General features: G+C 37.4%; 1 long non-coding RNA gene across 1 annotated transcript; it reads right to left on the bottom strand.

Moving 5' to 3' along the window:
- Positions 1-5155: 5155 nt before the first annotated feature.
- LOC311080480 lies at positions 5156-5844 on the bottom strand. Its single transcript, XR_014605610.1, has 2 exons — positions 5760-5844; positions 5156-5684 (listed from the first exon to the last, which is right to left on the bottom strand). It is a non-coding gene; the product is annotated as an uncharacterized lncRNA (long non-coding RNA).
- Positions 5845-12499: the final 6655 nt, after the last annotated feature.

The raw sequence follows: 12499 nt of genomic DNA, 5'->3' as shown, positions 1-12499 counted from the left end.
ACCATAGACAGTAAAGGTTTTGACCATAGACTAAAGGTTTTGACCATAGACTAAAGGTTTTGACCATAGACAGTAAAGGTTTTGACCATAGACAGTAAAGGTTTTGACCATAGACAGTAAAGGTTTTGACCATAGACTAAAGGTTTTGACCATAGACTAAAGGTTTTGACCATAGACAGTAAAGGTTTTGACCATAGACTAAAGGTTTTGACCATAGACTAAAGGTTTTGACCATAGACAGTAAAGGTTTTGACCATAGACAGTAAAGGTTTTGACCATAGACAGTAAAGGTTTTGACCATAGACTAAAGGTTTTGACAAACGCGTCACCAACACCGACACTTTCCATGCACGCTATTGGATGAAGGCAACAAATACGTCATACATGTCAGACCCCACACGTAGCTGCCTGCTCTATAGAGCATCACAGTCCCGCCCACAGCCATCATAAAAACGTAACCATACATGGTAGACTTAAAACCAGCTACGGCTGTACAAAGCGATTATATATGCTCATATAACCGTCAAAAGTTCATGGGGCACTAACCTTGTTTTGGGATAAATGCCTTTTATTCGCGATGTCTTGGAGAAGTACTTCATTACCCACAATCCTGAACAATCCCACAATCTCACAGTGATGCATCTGATTGGTGGAGCTCGTGTAACTGTCTGGTTAAACCCCGCGAAAGTCCGTGAAGACTGAAGATCATTAAAAAAAAATCTGTGTTTGTTGCGTTTTTTGCACGGTAGATTTATCAGTGCAATCATGATCTCCTTGGCTGCCATGATGGCTTTTTTCAAGGAGGAAAACAAAAGTGTTAAAAAAGGGGTGAAAACCACTTCAAATCGGGTCATGTAGTTGAGTGTAGCGTGTCCGAGGGTCAGCTTGTGGGTTTTGTAAGGGCCAGCATGAGGGACAAGACCTACAAAGTTGTGGAGAGTTTTGCAGGGAGATGGCAACGTTAGTTAGCATTATCGTTCACTTTAGCTAGGCTACTGTAGCCTTCATATGGTATGAGTCATATCAAGCATTTTATGATGCCACTGTCAAAACAATATTTAGCTTAGGCATACCTCTTCATGCATTTACTGAACATTTGTGTAATAATTTATTCATGGCAAGTTAATAAACTGAATATGATGCACTTTCTGGTTTGCTGACCATCACTGTTTAATTTTCACTTGTTGTTATTAAGAAAATACATTAAATGTTATTAAAATTAAGGATGAACTATAACTTCATGAATAAAATGAGCATGGACCACAAGTGGGAAATTGTTGAGGCATTTGTCTGCAACCTGCCCGTGGGCCGCTGAAACTGATGAGCAGAACGCCGCGGACCGCCAAAACTACTAAACCTCGCAGGCTGTTGGTGACCCGGCTACCGGCTACCGGCAGTTTCATAAACACGTCCACACACAACACAACATGCTAGACATTACAAATAATTGTAAAGTAGGCTAGAATGCATGCTACATGTTTTGGAACCTTTGAACAGAAACATCTTCAACCTGTCCTGTCAGCAGAGTGTCCTGTAATACTGTAATATTGAGAACAGGCGCGCTCAACTCCCAAATCATTTATTTTATTTTATTTATTTTATTTTTATTGCTCCATGGTAAAACACAAAACATTTCATTTTCTTCTTTCAATAATTCGATAATTTAAATTCCCATGTGCAAAAGGGAGCAGAAAGAAGATAAAATCTTATGATATCTGTCCCCTATTCCAAAAAAGAAAATAACCTTGCTTAAGCAGCTTACAGACAAAATTTCACTGACAAAAAACAATGTTGGTTTAAATATCAGCATTCATACAGTATAATAAATCAGGCAATGCCCAGAGAACAAAACAACAAATGATCCAATACATATAGAGAAAACAAAACAAAAAAAACAACAACATGGACCTCACCATATTAATACTGACCGAATTTACTCTGTTTATATCTATACTTATACTGACCGATATTACTAGACCCAATATAGTAATATCATTTATGGGTGCGAGTAATAAAAAAAGTTATCAAAAATAAGGAGTAGCAATTTCAACATCAGTGCAGTCTATCACCATCCTGCAGTTACGGAACATCTGGAAAGACAATGGTAGGCTCGACTGGTTTTTCTCCCGACAATACCTATAAAACACTATTATTTACACGATTACTACTGAAAGAACTGCTATAAACTGCACAAGAAAAAGTTCGCGTGGCTGTCGTCAGATTTGAAAGTCGCTCTAAAGGCTCTTTCGCGGTTGTGGCTTCAGTCGACTTCAGTGAGGCGCGGTGGTTTATGGGATGAGTAGTTCCTTCGCTCGGAAATGAAAATATGTACACAGTCTTGTACCTTTGACTTTTTTTGGATTTTCTCATCATTTTTTCACTCGAAACGATATGTTGTATGCCTATGAGTTCAGCCGTAGCTGGTTATCCTCAGACATGCTCTAAAACTCTTTAAATACGGATTTTCCAAAACGTCAATGGGAGAAATGAATGGGAAATTTACTTCCGGCACCAAAGCGCTCTCGGGCTGTGGGCGGGACTGTGATGCTCTATTCGCCGGGAAAATAACCTGGAGAAAGTTACCGATATTATAGTAATGGACAAAGTATGTGAGTGGCAACAATTTTTATTTGCTTTGTTGAAAAGCGTAGCGGTTACATATAAAAACTTGGTTATCCCTCACCACAGATCGTCCGAAAACACGAAATCTCCCCTCGGCCCACCGTCTAAAACAGGTGATTCTGTCCCCCGCATTTTTTTTTTTTTTTTTGACCCAGCGCCAATATTTCTGCCCGTGTTCTCTGATTTTTTACTTATTCTCAGTTTACATGCAAACAGGCAAACGAAGATTTTCAAAATCTCCACTCTGGCCAGAGTTTTTAGAAAGAATCGGTTTCATTGGCGAATCCTCCGTTTGCGTGTAAACCGAAGGGCGCAAACGAAGAGAAATGTCTCTGTTTTTCAAAATAACCATGTACGTGTAAACGGGGCCTTAGACTTGAGTGAACTAACATTCAGCCAATCACAGCGCGAATCATCTCTTGGGCGTGTCTGCCATGAGCTTCAAATCTCTTGTTGCTCTTGCGAATTTTCGTTCGTTGTGTTTAGTTACTTTGCTGTTTGGCCGTCTGGGGTAAAATGAACCCCAGAAAAAAGCAGCTGCAGAGGACGATTACATCCTTTTTTCAAACACGCACTGTAAGTATGTATGTCGTGATGACATGAATCACACGTAAAGTTATTTCCTTGTTGATTTAATCAACTGTAACGCATAGTAAGACCGTCTATGAGTAAGACGTGTACGACAACAGAACCCCTATGGACCATAGAGTGTGTCCGGAGTGGTTCTGATGCCGCAATAGGGCTTGGGCGTCGTGACGTCATACTTGGCGTGGCGGCCATGTTGATGGCCTCGCGAATGTAAACATACAGCAAGTCGAACGAGGAGAAGCAGAGTTGGGAGAAAAAAAATAAAGAAAAAAGATATTAAAGTCCCGAAAAGGATGTGGAATTTACGGGGATACGTTAAATAGGGAAGCCAGGGACCAGTAACGTTATGTGGACAAAATCGGCAAAAAAGTGTAGTTAGTAGCTGTCAACCCTCCCGTTTTTTCCGGGTTTCTCACGCATTTGAGCTCTTTTCCCACTGTCTTCCCGTTTTAGTATTTTCCTATAAAATATCCCGAAAAATGACAATTTCAACATTCATCTTTCTGTTGCTATCCCTCTGCTGACAGCAAAAATTCGTACTACAAAACTGCAGCATTAACTAAGCGAGTTGTTAAGCTAGATCTAACGTGACTTTGCTTACAGATTGGCGTGAAATCGTGCTCTCACAACAACCACGCTGTTATCTTAAAAAGGCCAATATCACGCTAAGGTTGCCTTCAAGTAAGCAAAACGATGCTTTGAAAACATCTGTTTCGCTGGAAGGGCAAGGGGGTAGCAACAGGACAATAGTAACGTTACAGAGACTGACAGGTCCGATGGAAGGGCTAACATTAATGTTATGAGAGAGTAAGGTATTAAAATACGGGATATTTTACAGGAAAATTTGTCCACATACTGGTCCCTGGTTTCCCTAACGTATCCCGGTAAATTCCACACCCTTTTCGGGATTTTAACATCTTTTTTCTTTCTTCCAACTCTGCTTCTCCTCGTTCGACTTGCTGTATGTTTACATTCGCGAGGCCATCAACATGGCCGCCACGCCAAGTATGACGTCACGACGCCCAAGCCCTATACATCATACTTTCGTGAAATCATGCAACATACTCTACCTTGTCAGTGGACATCGTTCATTCCAAAGCCGGTGTGGTATAGTATTCTGTAACCCTATAGTAATGGGTCCGGGCTGAGGACCCAAGCAATCCGATTGGTTCAAAGCACGTTTTATGGGTAATCGCTTTAGTGCCTGGTTACAAATCATACAAAATCACTTTATTATAGAAGACGTTTGTACAACGTTATAACGAATCATTAATGTATTTAATGTATTCTAAAGTATACGTTTCATATACTAGTATTTAACCGAAGCTATAGATTGTGAAATTAAACATTTCTCGTTGGTAGTGTTTTTTAGTTAGCTTAGATAATAGCATAGCATACAGCTAACGTTATCCGATGATCGTGATTCGTGCTATGAGCTTTTCCTGATACTGCACTGATACTGCCTTACCATATTCACAGCCATTCGTAATGCAATTATAATTATGTAATTATTTTGTACACTTTTATTTATTAAAATATTCTTAAAATAATGCTTATTTGTGTATATTACTATTTTTCGTATTACCAGTTTAGACATTTAAATAAATTACAGAATGCTAGCTATGTTTTGTGGGTATAAATATTAAATATTAAATCTAGCCTTGACTAAAGAACAGTATAATAAAATTATGGAATCACAATTTTTAATGTAATTAATCAAACCCCTTAATTCATATAATAATCTTTTATTTGAAAGAAATAACATTTTTAAAGTATGTTTTGTGATAAAGTTATTTGTTATTAAGCAATGGGGCATAAAATGCTTTTTTATTACAAGCATGTAATTTGTGTACTAATGCATATGATTTATGTCAGAATTAATTCTTAATACAGAACATCATACAACACAATAACATTTAATGTAATAAAATGAGAGAACCAAAACTTATATAAAAATTTAATTAAATTACACAATACAATACATAATGAATTCAACTGAATTATGAGATGTAATATATTACATTTTTATTAACACAAAACTACAAGCAAAATGCACATCGTTTTAGGACATTTATAGAGCTTTTTAAAATACACAACAATACAAAGCAGCTTTAAACAAACATACTCTAGTATGTATTTACTTTCCTAAACACTTTTGTGATAGTCCTCTGGCTATACATTGTGGAGATTTAAAAACAATTAATGTTGAGTTAGCTGTGTTAAAATATTTAATGAACTGTAAGGTTAAAGTTTTTTGAGAGCTAATGAGACACAAATAGATGCAGTGTCTTTTGCTGTATGTAAAGTCAGATCTTTAGTTTGAAGTAAATTCATGTTGTATGTGCAGTCAATTCTTTGTGGAACCATCCTAAGGCCTAGATGATGCAGTCAGTCAGTTTCCCCTTTAGATGGTGCGGTCGTGACCTGGTAGGTGAGGAGGCTGGACTAGGTGTCATGGACTGACTTGAGGAACTCTGTAAAAACACACAAACAACACGTCACATGCAACTGTACACTTGCAGTCCTTAGTGCTATGGAACATCACTCACTGTTTTTGCTTTGATATGCAAACTCAAAGGTGCAACGCAGCTTCAGACGTAGTTAGCTCGTTGAACCTAGGGGTGTCATGGATGGGCTGACTGGAGGAACTCTGTAAAAACACACAAACAACACGTCACATGCAACTGTACACTTGCAGTCCTTAGTGCTATGGAACATCACTCACTGTTTTTGCTTTGATATGCAAACGCAAAGGTGCAACGCAGCTTCAGACGTAGTTAGCTCGTTGAACCTAGGGGTGTCATGGATGGGCTGACTGGAGGAACTCTGTAAAAACACACAAACAACATGTCACATGCAACTGTACACTTGCAGTCCTTAGTGCTATGGAACATCACTCACTGTTTTTGTATAGTATAGCCAGGTCCATCGCAGAAATTGACTTGTAGTTGCCAGTGGGGTCGTAAACTCGAATACGATTCAGCAAACCATCCAAGACCTTTACAACATAAACAGAAACCGCTTTAACCAGAGTAACAACTGTTGAGTAAAAATGTATTTTTTTTATCCACACATACCCACAAAATGAAGTGGTTTCCCTTTTCGGGGCTCTGTCCACCAACAATTCTTGGAATAAGGACTGTGTCATTCTCATCAAGGTCCTTTAAAATATTTTTAAGTAAATAAGTAAGTAAATGTGTCCCCTGCCACTGAAATTTAATTAATAGATTTTCATTTACCCTCAGACAAGAAATGTGACTGTCATCCACATGTTTCTTGATAGTGAAGGATCGCCACCAGAGAACGAACGTGTGCACCTGTAAAGCAGTTCCACCATGTGCTTTACAGAGCTGTGCAATCCTTGTGTCAAGAATCTAAAAGAAATAGTAGATTTCAATAAAATGTTGTTGAATAATATAAGTAGTACATATAGGAGGTTCGTGTACAAATGACCATACAAATAAGCTGCCATTGGACGCATATGGAGGGCTTGCTTGAGTCCCAAAATTTCTCCAATCATGCATTCAAGTCTATGTCTCAGCACCCTCTAACAGAATCCACGGTTTCGAGAATATCCGAGAAACTTTATTTTTCGACCCAAAAAAACTATAAGGCTGTCGTTTTTTTTTGGTCGAAAAATAAAGTTTATCTGATCTTCTTGAAACTCTGGATTCGGATAGAGGGTGCTGAGGCGCAGACAGGAGTGCATGATTGGAGGCTCTAGAGCCTTCCAGAGCTGAGATATGGAGATTCCACAAAGCATTTATTCCATTGGGGCAGACAGTGAAATTTTGGGATAAAATTTGGCCCTTTTTGCAGCTTTTTGTTTGAACGTTTTCTGGAAACCGGGACTAATTAGAGCTATTACAAATGTCTCAAAAATGTTATCAAATTAAAATTCTAACGTCGTCATTCAGCCATGGGAAACTTTTCTTCTGTGGACACAGTGTCTCGAAATCTTCAACTGTGGCCTGGCATCTCGGAAGCTGAATGAGTGGACGCTTTCTGTCGGTTTCCTCACTCAGAATTCTCATATACATTTCCTAGAAAAAAAAATGCTTTGTAATTGTCTTACATATATAATATTATATATTATATAACAGACTTCCATTTATTTGACATCTTACCTCTTCTAGCTCCAAGATGTGAAAGCGATCCACTGAAAACTGATTTTTTTTTTCAATTTCTGTAAACACGTTTGGATCAGTCACAAATCTTTGTCAAAGTTACTTATTCAACTTTTTTAAAAGCAAATCAAATAAAGCATACCTGTGCGTGATGCATCACCTCCTGCCATGTCTGTCTTCAGGCAGTAAGAATCATGGTCATCATGAATATTCACTGAAAAAGGTTGTATATGTAATATTTTAAATTTGCCATAAACATTTACTTCAAAAAGTGGACCATCTACTGTAATGTACTGCCTTTCTCACCATTCAGGTTAATGTCACGCCGCAGGAATGGTTTGAGTTGGGACACATTGGTTTTCTGGCGGAGAATGTTGCCTGATTTGTCTGTAAGTGTAGCAACTCCTTTTCCGGTAATGTCTTTGACTACAAAAGGGCCTGTCCAGTTCCTCTCTAAACGTCCACCTTTGCGTCCCTCTTTTCTTTTGTTTGCTTTGAGTACCTCCTCTCCTTCGTGGATGTGAAATGATTTCACATTTTTTCTTTTCCGGGACTCGTACTCCGCCTTTTGCTTCCCCTGTGCTTTTTCAATGTGATCCCGCACCTTATGAAAGTAATGTATAATAAACAGACTTAATAGAATACCTTAAATACTGTGAATTATTACTTAATTATAGTTCATTCTACAGACAATTACCTTTTCCTGTACTGCTGTCACCTCTACTATCCGTGTGGGCATTACAATATTCGGATCCTCTGCTACAAAGCAATCTGTCTCAGACACTACCTTTGTGTTTAGAACCTCTGGCGTGATTGGGTGCCGGTGAAACATCAAAAAGAATGGTGTATACTTTGTAGAGCCCTAAAAAAAAGTGTTTCAACAAATTACATTTACATAATCAATTGCATATAATAATTTCTTTTTTAAGCAGTTCCAATCACCTGCTTTGAGGTGTTGATGGCATGCACCACATCCTCCAGGTTTTCGTCCCAGTCATTCTGCATGTCATTGCAGTACTTTGACAATGACCTCTTTATAGTCTGATTAGTCCTCTCATCCTGTCCATTTGACTGAGGGTGGTAAGCTGACGTGACACACTGCTTCACACCCAGTTCCTTAAATATGTCCTCATTTAGCTGTTATCAAAAAGGTATGCAAGACATGGTAGATTCTTATAACATATAGCCAAAAAATGTAATAATAAAATCTTCTTAACTAAATAATAATAACCTGGTTCACAAACTCCCTCCCCTGGTCTGTGATTATTCTTTCAACTATTCCATATGCATTAAATGCTTGTAAGACCCCTGTAGCCACCTCAACTGCGGTCTTACACTTCAGGGATTTGGCGAAAACCCATTTGGAGAAGAGGTCAGTCATTGTGAGGACATAAATGTTCCCCTGAGGACTGGTTGGAAATGGTCCCATCAAATCCATTCCTATTACAGTCCAGGCTTTAGTGACCTTGATAGGGTGCAACACTGGAGCCACTGTTTTAATAGTATCAGTACGCTGACACTGTGGACATTGGGCAATCTAAAAAACAAATTTGTAGGTGTTTGCAACATCACAAACAACAGAAACACATTACTTTGTACAACTACATCAGGGGTCGCAAACTCAACATAGGATCTTGAGGACACGACTATTAAAGAGGCTACATGCGAATTATCTTACCCACTTCATGACGTCCGGAAAGATGCCTTTCCAGTAGTATGCGCTTGCAATCTTATTAAATGTCCTTGTTATCCCCTGATGCCCACCTGTAGCTGGGCTGTCATGACAGTCCCGAAGGACTCGTTCCTTCTGTTGCTCATCCATGACAACTAGACGGTTTGATCCGTCTGCAGTCTTGTAATAAAGATGTCCACCTGTGTGTTAGAGACATAAAGAGGTAATGTGAGGGAACGCAACACACCGTATTTAAATCATGTTATTTATTGAAGAAAATATTATATAAAATTAGTTGTTTTATCATAAGCAAACGTAGCGGATACTGTAAATTACAGAATACATAACACATTAAAAGGCAATGATATTTTTTCTACTTCCCCTGCACAATGAACTTCTTAGCAGAACGCCTGACAATTCTCTTCTGTCCGGTGTCGGCGTTCCCTTGGTAAACTCCACGCTCCAGGTACTCCTTCACCTCAGCATGAAACGCAAACTGTAACATAACTTTAACGCAAAGCAAAAGTAATGATATTAGGTTGATTAAACGTATTAATTGTGCAGTTAATCAATCCAAAAAATTAACTAGATTAAATACACTTTTTTTCTGATTAAGTGCGATTGATCGCAATCATAAACACTCAAGTTTCAGTAACACTGTATAATAACATTCAGTTGTAAATCATTTAGTATTAGTGGTTAGTAAATGATTAACTAATCATTTACAAAACATGAATATGCGTTTCATACATGTTCAATAAATAATGTTATTTTTTTGTATGTATGTAGCAATTAGAGGGTGAAGAAAGTGTTGTAAATGTCTTGAATACACATACATGTCATTTGTAACAGGTAAGTGTAACACATTTACAAGTGATGAATAGTTTACACTTTAGATTAGGAGATGCATAAAGTGTTGTAAATGATTTATTCATGCATTTACACATCTATAACAGGTGTTGAACACTGTAGTGTGTACTGCAGTCTAAGTGTTGACTGGTGAGGGTATAGACAGCTGTCTTCTGTAGTGTAGTGTGTAGTGTAGTGTAGTGTAGTGTGTACTGTACTGCAACTGCAGTGTAAGTGCTGACTGGTGAGGGTGAGGGTATAGACAGCTGTCTTCTGTAGTGTAGTGTGTAGTGTAGTGTAGTGTGTACTGTACTGCAACTGCAGTGTAAGTGCTGACTGGTGAGGGTGAGGGTATAGACAGCTGTCTTCTGTAGTGTAGTGTGTAGTGTAGTGTAGTGTGTACTGTACTGCAACTGCAGTGTAAGTGCTGACTGGTGAGGGTGAGGGTATAGACAGCTGTCTTCTGTAGTGTAGTGTGTAGTGTAGTGTGTACTGCAGTGTAAGTGCTGACTGGTGAGGGTATAGACAGCTGTCTTCTCTGAAACATATGGAGTCTTTAACCACTGTTCACCTGATGTGAGCAAAACATACAAAAAATTTAACATAATGAACATTTATGAAACGCATATTCATGTTTTGTAAATGATTAGTTAATCATTAACTAATCAATTGTAAATGGCTTATAACTGAATCTGCACAACATACATAAAATAATGAACATATCACTTATTAATTATTTATGAACGCATAGTCATGTTTCATAAATAATTAGTTAATCATTTACTAATCACTTGTAAATGACTTGTAACGAAATTTACAAAACATACATAAAATGTTATTATATCACTTGCTAATAATTTATGAATGTTTTGTAAATGATTAGTTCATCATTAACTAACCACTTATTAATGACATTTTTTTTTATATAAATGAAGGCCAGTATCACTGATACTAATACAGCTACTGATGTCTTGATAAATATGGGAAAAACAAAGAAATTGAATAAAGCAATCAAACACTCTGCACTGCATAATTTATAAATTAGATATAAATTAATCCTTATTAAAGCTACAAAGGTTCTTTAGTTAGGAGCAGTGAGTAATTTTCTCTGTTCCCATTGTTATTTGCTTGACCTCGAGTGAGACAGCTATATTGGGTGCTGTCCCTTTAAGACCTGCGTTGCCGACTGCCAACTGCTGCGCAGTGCGCACCATAGGTGCGCGTCTGTCAGGACACGTGTGTGTCTTTTCGCGCTCGAATGTTGTAAAACCATTTGCTTTAATAGCATGATCAATGTAACGCTAGCTAAAGGATGACAGAAAAAAATAAAATAACTTGGATAGCACGAGTTATTAATATATATATATTAATATATTCAATGCAACTATGCGCAAGTGCTCAAACTCGTTTTGATGTATTTATGCAAGTGCCTATAACGTTAACGTTACACAAGCTGAGGCCTTTAATTTTTAATTCTTCATTCGGAAACAAAGACTTTCGTCCAAATTGTATTAGGCCTATAACATTGCAAATAGTTTTTCCGAAAGAAAAGCATGCTCATGCAAGAATTATGAACTTAGTTTTAAGTATCTATAACGGTAAAAAAATTATTACAGGCCGATAATTGCGCTAATATTAAAATATAACTACAATTAAACATTATTAAAATACACAGGGTGATGGATATACTTACTGAGATGTTGAATGATGAGGGGGAAAAAAACAATAATTAATATGAAGTTAAATTGATAATTAAATTGTATTTTTGAAATAAGTAAGGTAAATGTATTGGTCGCAGAGATGAAATTGTCCAGAGATGTTTGGTCACAGAGATGAAACTGTCCAGAGAGATGCTCAGATGTCCAAAGATGTAATTTTCGCAGAGATACTTGGTAGAATTTCTGACGAAAGGAACCTGTGAAACATGACAATCGTATATATAGTCCCGCATTTTAAAAAAAGAAGTGATGAGGCATTCTCATTGGTCATTTTCAAGTGTCTGTAAAAATGACAATATTTTATTGATGAGTCGCGTTAAATTGTTTTAAAAAACCTGTGTAACATATATATATTGCCCTTTCGATGTGTGCAAAAATATTGTAGATGGTAAAAAAACGTTATCTCTAATAGTTTTTTTTGTTGTAATGTACAAACGGCATGGCAATATCATCTTTGCATTAGAATATACAGAACAGGTGCATAAAAGAAATACAGATACAACAAGAAAAATTATAATCATAGTATTACAGTTTTTCTTGATTGCTTAAACACATTTCTTGAAACTATGCCTCGTATTCTCAAAACTATAAACACAAATCCATAACGTCTCACCCAATCTGATTGATGTGTGTTAAACTTATAGTGTTTCCACTTGGGTAATTGTGTGCTAACTGAGCTGAAGCTGTGCTGACTTGAGTGAACAATATTGAATGCTAGTGCTTTCTAAATGACAACATGGTCTAAGCAATGAGAAATGAAGGGATTTGTGTGTAGAGTTCTGCAGTGACAGTTCAACAAATCTGACTCATGTGTCAAAACAGGGAATAGTGTTTATAGTTTAGTGAAATGGGTGTGCTTTTTGATAAATGGCGTTATGGTTTTGAAATTTTAGTTCAAAAGCCTGGTTATAGTGATTAAGCAA

This window comes from Abramis brama (genome assembly GCF_963993115.1).
Source record: "Abramis brama genome assembly, chromosome: 3".
Classification (NCBI taxonomy): Eukaryota; Metazoa; Chordata; class Actinopteri; order Cypriniformes; family Leuciscidae; genus Abramis; species Abramis brama.
Note: the sequence above shows the minus strand (reverse complement) of the source record. Positions and strands in the feature narration are given on the sequence as shown.